Source organism: Pinus tabuliformis, chromosome 5_1 (genome assembly GCF_031772625.1).
Source record: "Pinus tabuliformis cultivar Carrire ecotype Pingquan chromosome 5_1, CPIR1, whole genome shotgun sequence".
Lineage (NCBI taxonomy): Eukaryota > Viridiplantae > Streptophyta > Pinopsida > Pinales > Pinaceae > Pinus > Pinus tabuliformis.
This window is the reverse complement of record NC_142305.1, coordinates 598,422,911-598,439,239: the sequence shown is the minus strand read 5'-3', so window position 1 is coordinate 598,439,239 and position 16,329 is coordinate 598,422,911. Positions and strand designations below refer to the sequence as shown.

General features: G+C 35.7%; 3 pseudogenes; 1 reads left to right on the top strand and 2 right to left on the bottom strand.

The window, feature by feature from the left end:
* The first annotated feature begins 428 nt into the window (after positions 1-428).
* LOC149166293 (cinnamoyl-CoA reductase-like SNL6) lies at positions 429-3,148 on the top strand (annotated as a pseudogene).
* A 4,567-nt stretch (positions 3,149-7,715) lies between these two features.
* LOC149166292 (pentatricopeptide repeat-containing protein At2g20540 pseudogene) lies at positions 7,716-8,144 on the bottom strand (annotated as a pseudogene).
* Positions 8,145-8,147: 3 nt separating this feature from the next.
* Positions 8,148-8,582, bottom strand: LOC149166291 (pentatricopeptide repeat-containing protein At2g33680 pseudogene; annotated as a pseudogene).
* Positions 8,583-16,329: the final 7,747 nt, after the last annotated feature.

Here is a 16,329-nt window from a genome sequence, read left to right as displayed (position 1 = left end):
CTTAGTTCCCAAGGTTGAAGTTCAACAAATTAGATGGGAGTACTCTACCCAGGCGGAGGAATTGCCCGGTTTCCGTCACCGCCCGGAAAAACCTCCGGCTCCGGCCACCGGCAATTCCTCCGCCTTCCGCCACCCTCCTCATTAATGTCGATGAGTGACAGGTTCCTGACAAACATTCCAATTTCCATCGTGTCTTACCACCGGGAAGTTAATTCACCATGGAATTTGAATTCGGAAATAACCCGCGAGCTTCTCCCTCACGAATTCCTCTGCCTGGGTAGACTACTCCCTGCCATTCAACTTCACACAGAAGCCAATCCCATGAATCCAGTGAACGCTCCTGCCATGGTCTACCACGCATACTCTTTTACTTATGTCTCTCTCTTGCAGGCCTGCATTCGGAAAAATGATTTGTGGAGAGAGCAACCATGCTGGTGTTTACCTCTAGTCTGAACCCCTCTAAGGGCAATGGCAAGGTCGTCTGTGTCATGTATGTGTCCAATCATGTAGGCTTGTGGATTGTTCAGGGCCTTCTGCAACGAGGCTATTCAGTGCACGCCACTGTGCAGAGAGACACTGGTGTGTTTATTTATTGAAAAGAGAACAAGATTTTGTAGTTTCTTGATAAATTTCATGTTAAGATGAATCTATGAATTTAAGATTTTAACCCAAGTTTGATGCATTACCTTTTTTTTCAAACCCCTAAGAATAAATATTGGAAAATTGTGCCATCCCATCCCTATTTTGAATTCTCAGTCACCTTGAAATTGAGATGAAGGTTTTCACATTTCTTTTTGATTGAACTTATAGTATGTCGGCATTCTTCATTGATGATTTTAAATGGTAGCAGGCGAAGTTGAGTCTCTCAGAAAATTGCATGGGGATCGATTGTAGATCTTCTATGCAGACGTCTTGGATTATCACAACATTACTGATGCGCTCAAGGGTTGTTCTGGTTTGTTCTATAGCTTTGAACACCCTCAGAGTGCTGCAGGTTATGATGTAAGTTAGTGAACCTTTGAATTAAAGATGTGGGCATTTTGGTATATGTATTGGAAGGGTTGAATATTGATAGATGTGGACTTGTGTAATACAGGAAGTGATGGCAGAACTTGAAGTACAAGCAGCCCACAATGCACTGGAAGCATGTGCTCAGACCTAGACCATTGAGAAAGTTGTGTTCACTTCTTCTGTGGCTGCAGCAATTTGGAGAGAAGATGGAGACTACAAGGTTAATGCCCTTGATGAGAGGCATTGGAGTGATGCAAATCTTTGCAGGAAATTGAAGGTCTGTATATATAATTTTTAAATGACAAAATGTTAAGTTTAGTATACAACCTAAGTAAACTGGACTGATTTATCACTTTTTCCTTTTAACTTGTTAACGATATCTAACTGAATGGTATGTTCGATAGTGTTGGTCTGATTAGTTGCTTAATCTAGTAGGTAACTCAGAAGTTTGCATCTAAAGCTGCTTTGATCAGATTAGTTATTCTAATAAATAAATTCAACGTTTGCATCTACAGTTTTTCAAGGCCAACTACAATAGTAGTTTTCCAAGGCGATGGAATCCATGACAATAGTATATTTAATATGAGCTAAACATGACATCTGTAACAATTGTATCTGGGTGGGGAAAAGCATAATTTATCCTTCCAGTCTAAAGAAATAAATCCAATTGACTCTTTCATATTTTAGTTTGTCCACCATCATTTTACTAAGCTATACAATGCATCTTGCTTCAGCGTTCTCTTAGTCCATGAATCCATATCCAATTAGATTTTGGATTTTTGAAATTGCTCAAATGATAATACATGCTACATATTCATCTTGCTTCTTTCAGTCCATGAATCCATATCCAATTAGCTTTTGGCTTTTCGAAATTGCTCAAATGATAATACATGCTACATATTGCAGATAACCCTGCAATAATCCATATCCAATTGATATTTTGCCTCTTAAGATTGCTGAAGTGATACCACATCATAGACAACAGAGTGCATATATCTTCTCTATATGCAACAATCCATATCTAATTCAGTTTTGTCTTTGAAGTTTCCCAGGTTATAAATTCATCAAATAATGAGAAAGTCTAGATATGTAACCCTTGTCTAAATCTTTGGTGTATACTGAAACAGGGCTAAAATGGCTTTGTGCTAAGTATATATATTTTTACAGAGAGAACCTAAATACATTGTGGTGCGGTATTCATCATTTTTTTGAAGGGGTATATGTATAAAATTTGGGTGTTTCTCAAAGATTGTGGAGTTCAAAGCTGTACAGTTTAATAACAGTATTCCGAACCTTGCAGTGATTTGTGGTATTATGTTCTAATTACACAATATTTCCTGTTCACAGTTGTGGTACGCATTAGCCAAGACACTATCAGAGAAGGCTGCATGGGCGATGGCCATGGACAAGGGGTTGAATATGGTGACAATCAACTCATCTCTGATTGTGGGACCTGGTATCACATACAAAAGCTCAGGATCTACCATTGCATATCTTAAAGGTGAGGGTGAGAGATTTGCATATCAAATAGACTCTGCTCTAGAACGTACAAATATGGTATAGTAATCCCTTGGAGAGGATCTAATCTATGGAAGTGAAAAATATTAGCTAGTTTATTTACAGTGGCTAGTCTTTTTTATTGCAGGGGCTGCAAAAATGTACGGGAAGGGCACTTTAGCTAGTGTAGACATAAGGCTTCTAGTGGATGCACATATATGTGCTTATGAAGATCCATCTGCCTATGGGAGATATATATGTTTCAATCAAATAGTCGATAATGCAGAAGATGCTGTCAATTTAGCACAGAGTTTGCAACACCTGATACCATTCCCTGATAGGTACAGAGCAATTAATTATTCTTCAGATATTAAAATCACTGAAGATTATGTATCTTCAAGATTTAAATTGGGTTTCTTACCTAATGATATTTTATCTTAGCTATTATGTCACAATGAAATTAATCATACATAGATACTGTCCAAAGATAGTCATGAATTCATTATTTATTTGATTTTTTTCATAATTTGGTAATAGATTTGAAGACTCGACGGTTTGCCAAGAGCGTCTGAGTAATAAGAAGCTGACTGGATTAATGGTTGGATATGGAAACCGTGCAACCCTAAGCAACGAACTGTAAGGGAAGGGGGGAGCTTTTCCCCATGTTATAGCTTAACAGCAGCCATCAATGAGGGGCACAAGAAAACTTGGGGAGTTTACATGTTCAAACTATATCCATTTTTGTACATAATGTAATGTAATTTTCACTTCAAGGTTTGTTGGATAGTTGGCAATAAGTCGATTTCCTTCACTACGAGCACCAACCTTCATTTGATAGTTGGCAATAGCCCTAAGTTGATTTCCATAACAACCAACATTGAAGTTTAAGGATGTGACTAAGGCTCTCTACCATATGCATTTTTTTTTTGGTTAATTTCTGAAGTAAAATCAAATTCATGATTCCTTGCAAGGAAAAGTGAAAGCAAGCTTTGTTGATGGGTTGTTTTGTGTGTGAATAAAAAGTGGATACCTCACACTCTGGAATTGTTTTATCATTATGAAAGTTCCTCCTATTTGTTTTACCATTATGGGAAGTTACACTTTTTAAGCATCAACTGTGTTATGAATGGAATGGGAAGTTACACTTTTTCTGTTTTATGGAGTGTGTAATGTTCGCTTATATGTGGCAATTTTGTTACAGAAGGGCTGTTTTTTTTGTCTGTCTCTATATTTTCTTATAAATTGATAGCATCTTTATATATTGGGATGGTAAATTCTTCAATTACAAGATAAAAAATAGAATACTGCTCTGCCTTGGAAGATCGAACTTTTATTTTTAATTTTTTATTATTTAAAGTATGGAATGGATTCGGTTTTTGGAGCTAATGGAAGGTAAATTTCCATTTCTTTTTCTAATATATTTGGGTTTTGGTTCATTAATATATTTTATAACATGAAAGAAAAGCTTCTTAATTAAATAAAAAACAAACTATTTATATATCTTATGAATAATTTTTGTTGGGATTAAAACAAACTCTACAAACATTCTCACTTTTTTTTATAATTTTAAAGTTATTAATTTTTATTTTATATTTGTCAATATTTTAAATAGTTTATTATTATTAAAAATATATTTTTAAATATAGAAATAAATTCACTTTTTTAAAAACTAATTGAGTCTACTTGATTTCTGTAAGTAGTTTTTACTTTCAAATATTTCTCCATAAATTTGAACTTTTAAATTTCAAGAATATTAAATTTACATAAAGTAACTAATTCACATTTCACATCTCAACTATAAAAGAAAATATTACTTTGTTAATTTTTTTTTTATAGGATTGATTAATTTTTTCACATATATCTTGAAAATAAACTAAGGGAAAGATAAGCACTAGTTTTTATTGTTTAGAAGGGTCCCCATTTATTTAGCTTTATTTCTAAAACTAAATAAAAAGGGGGGTTGTTGCTGGTCACAACAGGGCCATAACTCTTACTTCCTTTTACTTGCATCAATTTCCATTCAAAGATAGAGATACCATTGATACAATTTCAACATTTTCCATTTATTAATAGAAGTTTAATTTCACTATATCTCTGTGTTTTGGTTATAAATATGTATCGTTCCCTTCATAAATTTGAATCATTACAATCAAGTGAAATCTCTTAATACTCGATGACTAAGCTAATCTTTAACTCTTTCCTAACTTGACCATCGTGTGGACATCGTTAACCTTAATTACATGTGAAAACCCTTAAGACAAGATGTATTTATTAGGATTCTAAATAGGGTGCAAGTGATGATGGTGAATGTGGTACAAGGGAAATGATGTTTCAAGAGCTAGAGATTATTTTTCTTTTTCTCTTTTTATATGCTTACTTCTTTCTTTCCTTCTTTTTAATCTGAGAATGGGGCTGGGAGAACCTGGTTTTTATAGCAAGGCAGCATGTCTCATGTGCATGATGTGACATTAGTTGCTTTTACCTCGAGCATTTTTTTAGCTCTTTGATTTTTATTTAGACATTCTTATACCTAATAATTTTCCTTTTTATTTTGAACCTTGCTACAATACATATGATAACTCGAGCATGGAAGGAGAAGTGATGATAATGCATGAAAATGTTGATGAAGTGATGGGGTGTGAAAAATGAGTAGGGAAAATGATGTTTGATTCATAAGGTGATACATTATCTACAGGTAAATTATGAACAATCCATGGTACAACATGGTAAAAGACAAGAATTTAAAGTGTTATGAGCCAGTATAGAATATACTAATGATTACCATATATCACAACCCACATCCAAAAAGCAACATCATCATGTGTGAGAGGACGAACATAGAGTGCATCATAATTTGGTATAATCTCTCTCCCCCAAACACCTGACATCACAAGGGTCAGCTAAGTATGTTAAAAACATCTCTAGCAAATGTCAATGGAAGTTCCATAGATCTCATTTATGGAACTGCTGGTTCTGATACAAAACACAAGTGAATTGATTCTCTAGCTACCCGAACAAGTCAAAGGATAACAGGAACAAAGCAATAAAGAAAAAAAAGATGACTTGGAGAACTTGTGAGTCAGACATGGACAACAATATTAGTAGGATGATACTTGGGAGTCAGACATGGACAACAATATTAACAGGACGATAAACATCATTGATGATATTTCAAGATTTGCCAATTATATTCAACAATGCAACCAATCATTGAATCTGGTTATTGCTGAAATGACAATTTCTTTGAAAGTTACATTTCATTCCTCACTCATCCAAATAGGGAGACTTCTAAGTCCACCAAATAGCATGTTAGCAAGACAGGACTATTGCCAAGATGTAATATCAAGGTCACTCCTTTTCTTGTCATTCTAATCTCATCAAAGACACTAACTTTCGAGGGCTCTCCAAACTATTCAAAATAAACAATTTATTCTAGTATAATCAACAATGTATTTGGTTTAGCTCGTAATGCTAAATGTATCATTGAGCTGGATCTGAAACTCCCCAGCCTGCATGCTGGGCCAGTAAATGTATTCATATAACTTTGCCACTTCCATGATTACCATGGACAATCTTTTAAAGACCAAGGGGAGAAAACGAGTGCTAGGAAACTTCTCCAAGGTTTAACATATGTTGATTGTAGGATTGATGAATTTCTTGTTGTAGTTACCCTAGAGGAGATTCAAAGCATACCCATAGCAAGCACCATGTGATTAGATATTTTTGGATCTATATTTATTCCTTTGCCACGACAAGGAATAGACATTTTGTCCCTCATAAGTCGGCCACCTCATAAGTTACATGATACAGTTAGGGCATGTAATCTCAGTGATAAGTCTGAGGCGAATTAAATAAAAGAATGGTATCTGAGCCTGGTAGCAATTTAACAAGGTATCCATGACTCGACATCTTGCAGAGTGAATGAGAAGGCTGTTGACTGGAGTTGAATTATTTAACAGTTATGATAACAATTTCATTGGTTTGATTAAAACAAGTTGAGTGAAAATGCTTGCTCCTTGTCTTAAGAATGAAGCTTATCTTTATGTTTTGAACAATGCAAGGTGGGTAGAGGGAATTCATATATCTAGTTTTGGAGACCACTTGGGATTTTGATTGAGGGAAGTATGGAAGTCGTTTGCTATATAAATTAAAGTCCGCTCCTCATTTTTGCATACAGCCTTGAAAACTAGATCAGAACATACCCTGTTCACTTCATCTCTGAAAAAAATCTCTATAACCTCTTTGATCATGTATGTCACCTCTCACCCAGAAGGAAGGCATGCACCTGTTTTTTGACCTCAATCCAACTGCGTCCAGGAGTTTTTTTAACTCCTCCGATTTTCATTATTTTTCTAACCTTTTCAAAGTCACGCCATCTACCAGCCATAGCATATATGTTTGAGAGAAGCACATAAGGTGCAGCATCTCTCACATCCAACTCAAAAAGGTGTTTTGCCATGGATTCTCCTAACTCTATATTGTTATGTATTCTGCAGGCTCCAAGAAAACACATCCAAACAGATGCATCGGGTTTGATTGGCATTTTATTGATAAAGCCTTCTGCTTCATCTAGCTACCCAGCATGGCTAATCAGGTCAACCATCCAGCAGTAGTGCTCCATCGCAGGTATGATGTGATAATAGTCCCTCATGCAATTGAAGTATTGAAGGCCCTCATAGACTAGGCCTGCATGACAGCAGGCAGACAAAGCAAAAACCATTGTGATATGGTTTGGTTTTACATCACAGGCTTTCATTTTTTCAAAGAGTGTGATGGCCTCACTTACATAGCCATGCATGGCATATCCTGCAATCATGGCCATCCAATAGACAACATCTCGATGTCGCATCATGTCAAACAGGTGGCGTGCATTGTCTAAGCTACCACATTTTGCATACATGTCTAATAGGGCCATTTCTAATTATTTGTTCATGTATTTCTACACCTTGCTCCAAAGCTGCCCAGTTGCCACATGCAGAAAGAAAACTGGCAAAGATTTTTGTAGTTGGCTTCACACCCGCCAGTTGCATATCTTTGAAAAGCTTCAGGGATTTTTCTCCCGAACCATTCTATGCATAACCTGCAATCATTACCGTCCAAGATACCTCATCGCGTAATGGCATTTTATCAAATAATCTGCGTCCCTCCTCTATACTCCCGCAACTTATATACATGTCTATCAGGGCACTCTCCACAAAGATATCAGACTACAATCCACTACTAATTATTTCCTTGTGGATCTCCATACCATGATCCAATGCTGCCAACTTTGCACATGCTGAGAGAACACCAGCAAATGTTTTTGCTATCACCTTCACATCAGCCCATTGCATTTGCTGGAAAAGCTTCAGGGATTCCTTGGCATGCCCATTCTGGGAATACCCTGCAATCATCACCATCCAGGATATGATGTCTCGAAGATTCATTTGGTCAAATACTTCACGTACCTTATCCATTTTCCCACATTTTGTATACATGTCTAGTAGGGAATTTCCCACAGATACCTCAGACTGGAATCCCCCTCTATTTATTTCTTCATGTACCTCCATGCCCTGTTCCAAAGCTCCCAAATTGGCACATGCCAGGAGAATACATTGGAATGTCTTCGAGTTTGGATTCACACCTGCCAATTGCATTTCTCAGAAAAGCTTTAGGGCCTCCTCATCCCAGTCATTCCGTGTAACAACTACAATCATCACTGCCCATGACACGGTATCCCGTTTACGCATTTTGGAAAACAAATGGCGTGCATCTTCTACACTCCCACATCTTGCATACATATCTACAAGGGCACTTTCAACCAAGACATGAGACTGGAAACCACTTCTGATTATTTCCCCATGAATTTCCATACCCTGTTCCATATCGGCACATCCCGACAGAACATTGGCATATGTTTTGGAGTTTGGCTTCATACCCAAAAGCCACATTTTCTTGAAAAGCTCCATTGCCTCCTCTACCTGCCCATTTTGCACATACCTTGCAATCAACACTGTCCAGAATACGACGTTTCGTTCACATATTTTGTCAAACAGATAGCGTGCATCCTCTATGCTGCCACATTTTGCATACATATCTATCAGGGCATTCTCCACAAATACATCACTCTACAATCCACTTCTTTTGATCTCTTCATGAATGTCCAGTCCTTCTCTGATGTCTGCAAAGTCGGCGCAAGCAGGGAGTACGCTGGCGAATGTGAACTTATTGGGTTGGGCGCCTTCTCGCCGCATGAGGAAGAACAACCCTAAAGCCTCGTGGGCTACCCTCTGCCTGGCATAACCCGTGATCATCATAGTCCACAAACATACATCATGTTTGGGTATTTGATCAAAAACTCTGCGAGCGTCCGCCAGGCTCCCACATCTGACATAAACCATTTCAGTTTTGGATCAACGATCAAACTTTGTTCAATTGTCTAACACCACAAATCCACGGTGAACAATAGGACACAGCGACGGCTGGGGCAATTCATTTCAAAGGGAAACACCTTACGGCGTAAATATTTAAAGAAAATTTGGTAAATATTTTTGTAAATTCAAGTTATAGTTGTTAAATTTCAAAATTTTAGGTGTTTTAGACGTTTTCGATGATGCTAAATCTATTTCCTCCATAAAAAAACACGATTCAAATACTGTCTCTACAAAAAAAAATTGAATTCCAACCATTTTTGACAGTTCAGACAATTCCTCAACCTGAATAGACTACTCCAATTTTTATGGTCTAAGAAATGACAGTCGATCCAATGGGCCTCATATCCCATTGTTTCTTGTAATTTTTTCGTAAAATTAACGAGTCCAGTGGCTAACACTGTTTGATTGATTGAGTGTTTCACTGCTTGATTCTTATTAAGTATGAGCTAGTATTAAATTACTGTGCCGAATTACAATTAAGAAAATATATTATTAATCAATAAATATTAGATTTACTGGATTTTAATTTTTAACATTAAAAAAATATTTCAATTTATCAATCTATAAAAATAAATTTACTAGATTTTAATTTTTAATAGTAATTTAAATTTAATAATTTTATTTTACTTTAATTAGGTTAAAACTAAAATAAATATTAATTTATATCAGATAAATAAAGAAATAAATAAATAATATATAAACTTACACTTTTTAAACACACATTATTTACAACTTATTATAATACTATAAAATAAATTATTACTTTTATTATTATGAATCACTACGACTATTTAAGTAAATATTTATTTTTATTATCATGTATCATAATAATTTTCATATTCTCATCATCAATGTTCACAACTTTTCGGACAAATGTTGCAGTAATATGATTAAAGTTACTTATGATCATGGATCACAACTTTGGGAGAATGGTACGAATAATTTCGCTCATAGTTGTTTTATGCGAAAACTGTTAAATAACATCACATGAGAGAGATGCAATGTTCATAAAATATTTTTTTTTATTAAATATTTAAATATTTTATTAAATATTAAATATAATAAGAATAGAATATATAAAATTAAGTGAAAATAGTAAAAATAATAAAGAGATTTAATTTAATTTTTAATATTATAATATTTTTTATTAATAAAATTATAAATAAAATTTTCAAAACCATCTAAAGACAATAATATTTAATTGTATTAAAATAAAATTTAGATAATAATCATTGCTATTAATAATTATTATATTTCAAATTATATAATTAATAAAAAATTAAAAAATTAATTAATAAATATATAATTAAAAATAAAATAAAAAATTGAAATATATAAAATATAAATAATAGTTATAGACTAAAATCTATTTTATCATATAAACTAAAATAATAATTTATATTTTTTTGATGGATGAGAGCTATATGAAAGGCATCAGTGATAGTCAATGTAATAATGAGATGGAACGAGGTGTGAGGCTGATTAATGTTAAAGTATTGACATTTGCAAAGAGACGAGGCAAGAATTTTGGTTTCAATTTGGGAGGCCTAAAACAACTATGGTGAACTGAAATAGGCTCCATAGAATCCTTCAGATAGGGCTTATTTTTTTGGGTGGTAGCAAAAAATAAATTCAAAGCCTAGAGCCCAAGTGCAATTTGAATAATCCATCCTCATAGTCGTTGTAGTTGAAGGTATAGTCGTTGTAGTTGAACGTATATTCTAATTTTTATGAATGCCTTGCTCCATGTGTCCCGATGTCTTGTAAATTTCTTGATACATTCCTCGTGTATTTATTTGGTTTAGAATAGAACCCTCCTATGATGCATGGGGCGCAGGGACTGGCTATTTCATTGGCCTATCTCGGACTTTGTGGCTCCTTCTTAAGAAGCTTGTTGTTTGTTTTAGTAACATGTTACCTTTAGTTCACATGCAATTTTGGACTTGGTTCTTAAACATGGTATTAATCAATTATAGGGGGTAATTGTTCCTTTTTCTGTTTCAGAAAAACAAACAATCTGATAGTTTTGATTTGGGGAGGGTTTGCAATGGTACTCATAAGCTTTAATTTAGTTATAGTGTTTGATCGACCAATACAAGTGGACTATACGATCAAATCCATGTAATTAGGGTGGGGAAAGCTCAGTTTCATTGGTCTAATGTTTAACATTCTACTACATGTGTCTTTATAACACCTGCACGTCCGTGTTTAACCTAGTCAGTTGGCACCTCCCGTAGGCCGTCTTCTAGCTGGATGAGGTCTCTGGTGGTGGAGGGTTTGGTGTCTGAAAACGTATTCCAACTCTGTCCTTGCGGCCCGCAGTGTCAACAGATGGCTCAAGCTGCCTCGTCCCATGGGAGAAATGCAAAGGGTGGTTGTGGTCGTAGCCAGGGCCAAGGCTAAGCGGCTGAGTTGGAGACCGGATCGCCGGAGGACATGGAACAAAATGTTGAGAGTCAGATATGGCTAAGCGGCTGATAAGAATAGCTTTTGAGGAATCCGCTCCCTTGGTGGATAGTAATCGCTGATAAAAATCACCTTTCGAGAAATAGGGTCCAGGTGGATAGTAATGGCGATGGTGTTTGGGCTTATTGTGAGGAAACTGTGACAACTAATGATAAAAAAATTTGCCACTTTTATTGGCAATGGCAAGTCAAGATGAAAACAGACGCCCCTGGAATTTTATATAACATTCTATAATGTGATACATTCTCCTTTGATATTGAATTGTATCATATATTTAACATTTTATTTAAATGATAGTTTTTTTTAAATATTAATTTTATATATAAATTTATGTTTTTATATTTTAAACTAAAATTTGATATAAATTTAATAAAAATAATAATTATTTTATATAATTAAATTTATATTTCAGAATTATTAAACCTATTTTATTTTGTTTATGAAATACATATATATTGTGTAATATTATTTATCAATATTATATTTAATATAATATTATTATTTAAACATTAAATTAATTTTAAATTGTTTTCCTAACTTTGTTTATATTATTAGTTTTTAAATTAAAAAGATGTGATTTTGATAAACGAAAATATTTATATAATATGAATAATTTAAATATGATGATTATCAAAAATATTTTATTTTGTTTATTAATAATTTTTAGTGTAAAAGGTTTTTAAAATTATTTATACTCTATTATAGACTATATTCTTCAATAAAATAAAGTATTTATATTAATTAATAATTATATTCTTCAATAAAATAAAGTATTTAAATTAATTAATAATTATATATATATATATATAAAGAGGAATAAATTATTTTTAATTTTTAATTTTTTTTCTTGTAAGCATGATGGTATTTTTTCATTAATTTTCTAACATAAAGCAGGGTACATACATATGTTTGAGGGTTAGGTGATCTCAACCTGCCTCAAAGGAAACTAGGTTTGTTGGCCACTTAACCGAAAAATATGCCATCTAGAAACAAAAAATAATAAATCTAACCAACCACTTTATATATGTCTGAGAGTCTTTGTTCTTCCTATTTACTAGATATCTATAAACATAACTTCTAATATGCCTAGCATTTTTAAATAGCTTCATACAAAACCATAACCATGGATGCACTGCTACTATTCATCATCAGTTGAATCCACTAGAGCAGGGTCTTTCATAGTGGAACCTGCCAACTTCGTGTGTGGAATACAGGGGATGTGTTGCTCTATGCGGTTGAGTCGACCATTCTGCTGCTACAATTGAAATTGAATCTTTTGAAACTCTTTGGTATAATCTGAATGTCCATAGGAGGACAAATGAATATAAGGAGTTGCTCCAAGGCTTTGGCTAGAATTGTTGGGTGTGTGTTATATTATTTCCACGACCAGCCCCACGCGCGAAGAGTGGGGGTTAGAGGGGGGCGCAACATCTCCCCCTTCATTGCGCCTATATTAGAGGGGGGACCCTATATTAGGTGGGTGGACCTACCTATGGTTTTGTGCATGGGTTTCGCACATGGTTTTAAACATGATGGTTTTCTGCCCATGGTATTTTGTATCGGCCAAGAGAACTACGGTTATATTCTAATCTAGGGTTAATGGGTTGGGGTTTATGAATGTATTGTAACATTGAAAGGAATATAATGAAAAATCAATCTGGTAGTCCCGGTTTCAGGATTCAAAGGAAAATATCAGTGTATATTTGTTTCCTTTCTATGTTCTCACCATTATTTATTTTCTTTGTTTTAAGAATCCGTATGAAATTTATTTCTATATAGGGTTAAAAGCTACAAGAATGATCTTCATCATCCAAAACAGGTAGATTGTTTGTTTATATTGAGAGGATCTTCCACGGGTGTGTCCAGGGTCAAAAATCAAAGTTTTCCAATCTTCTAAATCAATTTCAAATCCTTCCTTAGTTTGTCATATCTCTTCTTCCCAATCTGCGATAAGCTGCTTGACAAAATTTGAATTGCTTGATTGGTAAGCCTGAGCAACTTCCTGAATAATACGGGAGGTCAATTTTCACCCACGTACAACCCCCTCAGATGAACTAGGTTGACTAGTTTGAGAAGGGAAGGATTTCCTTTGTTTCTCGTGACCATGGCCTCCACAACCATTCTTTCCTTTATTAGAGGCCCGAACCATATTTCAGCTCCTACCAAGAAAATGTTGTCTTGTGTCGAGATTTGGAGGTTGACTTAAACAGAGTCAAAGCTTAGAAGCATGACATTTCCAAGGGTCACTCTGGCTCTGTAGACCTGTCAAAGAAATTACAAAAGAAACGAACCACATAAGGAACTAGTTCTAAAGCGTGCTGTCAACCAACAACTAGCACAACGTTACAAGCCTGCTTCTACCATTGTTCCACTAGTACCCACTAACAAGCCTAAACTAACTGACAACACCATCCATAGGAAAAACTCCAGAATTATCTAGGTGAGTCTCATGATTTATCAATTCGACCAATAGAAAAATGCACTAAAGAAAGAAAGACAATTTGAGCCCAAAGCTACCCCTTAACCGCAACCCACATACAACCTTGTGCTGAAACCAAATCTAGTATTCCCTGATTACAAGAATGGATCTGAATTGCACATAATCAGGCCTATACTAACAGGATTTGAGCCAAGAATTTCCCCTTAACCAGGACCCACCCACAACTAGACGAAAAAACCAAATACAACCTACCTTTTCCACTAGGGCTAGGCTAACACTAATCATTTCCAACATAGCTCCCTAAACCATAACCCTATACCAACTAGGGTTGAGTGAGTGTTTATAGACAACCTTGGCTTTGTTCCGAACCCATACAAATTTAAAATACCAAAGAAACAAACAAAATTTTCCAGAAACCAAAACCCTTACAATTTTGTAATAGTCCATGCATGGAGTACCTCGACAAACAGAGAAGCTCATCGGCAAACCCTACGTGAACCCATATGTGACAAGAAAATATCATAGACGACATACATTGGAACATAAAAGACTAATGACTCAACACATAACAAAAACCATACTATGACATGTGTTAGGAATTTGCGATTCCAATCTCACCAAACTATCATAGTACCATGCATCCCAGAGATCGAAGGGCAGATACACATATCCATATATCTAGAGGGAGAAAAATTAAGAATGAGGACATACTAATGGCCACGTCCGAGACCATAAGGAGATTGAGACTGTGATTTCCCCAGAATGAATAGCCTGGACCAGATCGATAATGAACGGAGGACGCAGACCAAATTACCTAACACACTGGAGGGAAAACTCACCTTAACACCTATCGTAATGGCTCTTCCACCTTCACAGTTTGTAATAGAACTTTTCATGTGCACCACCACCTCTCCAAGTTTTGCATGCATGCAGAGGGTGGCCTTAGATATCTTGGAGATGCACATTAAACTGTACGCCAAGTCCTGCCCATTGGGTCCAGCTCACACCCCAATCGAGGAGGTTGGTGCCGACTCTCCTTGTGTTGCTGAATGTCTTTGTTATCTTGCTCAAGAATACCTTGGAGGGAGAAAAGTTTATCTTCCATGGTGTATGGAGACCATGTCATCTCTAGAGGTCTACCCGAATGTGAGAAACTCCAGTTTGCTAATAAATCTATAGCTTTGTTACCTTCTCTTCGGACATGGGAAGTCAGGAGGTAATCAAATGATGAGAGGAGTTCTTTGACATCCTGCACCAGATGTTCGATACACCAACTGTGGATTATATTTTCCCATCGAGTTCCCTGGTTTAGCTTATTGACATTTTCCACCACCAAACTTGAATCCCCTTCAATCACTATCCTCTTATAATTGGTTTTTATAGTAATGAGAAGGCCCTATTGGATCGCAGTAAACTCCACCTCATTGTTACTAGCGTAACCACAATTTGCATTGAAGACAAGTCTGTTTCTCTTTTGATAATCCCTTAAAAGGCCACCATACCCAACATTCCCTAGGTTACCTTTTGAAGCACCAACAAAGCTTAATTTAATGAAGCCATTCAAGGGCACCATGAAATGTCAGGGTGACATGGTGGGGGAAGTTAAGACTTTCCACGAGCTTGGGGCTATCATACTTGCAGATAAGTTCATAAGTTTAATAATTCCTTCTTCATGAGGGCCTTCCTGACAATCATCTGGATGTTATTTTTCAGAGAGAATGGTCTCCTGAATATTATGAGTTATCCCTGTCCAGATTACTTCTTGAGGGGTTTGTCTGTATTTAAATTTTCTACTATTTCTTAATTTCCAAATGACCCACACTAGGAAGCCCAAAGCTAATTCAAAGCCCAAAGCTAATTCCCATGCTTGATTTAAAATTGGGCTCGAAAAAATTCCTTTACGCCATAGGAGTATGGACTCCTTGATTCTCTATGGATCATTGTCCAAGTAACCAAACAAATCCCCTAGCGGATTCCATTTTTGGACTAAAAAGGGGAAAATATTTAATAAATGTTCTAGGTTCTCATTATGTTGGCTGCATAGGAAAAAAAAATGAAGGACCGTGGAATCCTCTCTTTTGGAGTTGATCCCAAGTAAGCATTCTCCCTCGACATAACAACCTGTTGTAGTGGCTATAACCACTCTCCAAATTTTTTCCTTAACCTATTTTAGAGCCTCCCTACCAACCTTACACAACACTTTGTCTTGCTTCGTCAAGTACTCAAGCTTCAAGTGTTTTCCTCACACAAAGGTAGCCTCTCGATCACAGATGATCCATTCCCCTTACGGGCTACTCACCCGGACTTGTTCCAGATACAGGTTGAGCAACCTCCCCTTGAAAATTGCACATTTCTGGAGGGAAACTAACCTTCCCTCTAGGAATTGTGCAATCCTCTCTAATAGTCTGCTGGGCTCCAGGATTGCGCAATCCTTCCAGCCAACCCTCCCAGCAGGATTTGTGCAAATTTTCATAGCAACAGGTTGTTTAGCCCAGGATTTGC